The sequence below is a fragment of the Homarus americanus genome, unplaced genomic scaffold (assembly GCF_018991925.1).
Source record: "Homarus americanus isolate GMGI-L3 unplaced genomic scaffold, GMGI_Hamer_2.0 scaffold15667, whole genome shotgun sequence".
NCBI lineage: Eukaryota > Metazoa > Arthropoda > Malacostraca > Decapoda > Nephropidae > Homarus > Homarus americanus.
Genome location: NW_024726107.1, coordinates 4,278,548 through 4,279,769, shown reverse-complemented (window position 1 = coordinate 4,279,769; position 1,222 = coordinate 4,278,548).

The following is a 1,222-nucleotide window of genomic DNA, read 5'->3' as shown; positions in this document are numbered from 1 at the left end:
GTCCCTGATCGGGTAGGCAAGGCCCCTGATCGCTGTGCCAACAAGGTCTGATTGAGTATAACAACAAGTCCTGATCGAGGTATAACAAAGCTAACTAATCGGAGTATAACCGAAGCCAACTTATCGGAGTATAACCGAAGTTCCTGATCGAGGTATAACAAAGATCCCTTGATCCGGTATAACAAAAGTCCCTATTTAGGTATAACAAAGTCCCCTGATCCAGTATAACAAGCCCTAATCAGGTTTAACAAGGTCCCTGATTGGATATAAAAAGTCCCTAATCGGTACTAAAAAGGCTCCTGATCAGGTATAAGAATGTCCTCTGATCGCGTATAACAATGTCCTTTGATCGAGTATAACAAGTCCACTTGATCGAGTATAACCACAAAGGTCCCTGATCCAAGTATAACAAAGGCTCCTGATGCGAGTATAACAAAAGGCCTCATCGAGGATAACAAAATCCCTTTATCAGGTATAACAAAGCGCCCTGATCGAATTATAAAAGTCCACAATCGAGTATAATAAAGTACCTGATCAGGTATAACGAAATACCTGATCAGGTATAACAAAGTACCCTGATCAGGTATAGCAGAGTACCGCGATCAAGTATAACAAATTCCCTGATTAAGTATAACAAAGTCCCTGATCGAGTATAACAAAGTCCCCAAGTCGAGTATAACAAAGTCCCTGATCGATTAAAACAAAGGCCCCTGATCGAGGTATAACAAGAGTCCCTGATCAGGTAAAACAAAGTCCCTGATCGAGTACAGCAAAGTCGATCAGGTATAACAAAGTCCCTGATGATATAAGCGGCCCTAATCAGGTATAACAAAATCCCTGATCGAGGTACAAACAAGTCCCCTGATCAGGTATAACCAGCCCTAATCAGAGTATAACAAAGTCCCTGACCGAGTTTAGAAAAGCCCCTGATCGATTATAACAAAGGCTCCTGATCGAGTAACAAAGTCCCTGATCCAGGTATAACAAGGGTCCCTGATCAGGTATAACACAAGGCCTCTCATCGAGGTATAACGAGTCCCTGATTACTTAGGTATAACAAGCGCCCTAATCGGAATATAACAAAGTCCCTTATCAGGTATAACCAAAGCCCCTAATCGGTGTATAACAAAGTCCCTAGTCAGGGAACAACAAGGCCCGTGATCGAGTATAACAAACGCCCCTGATCGGGTATACTAACCAAGCGCGCCCCTGATCGATTAAA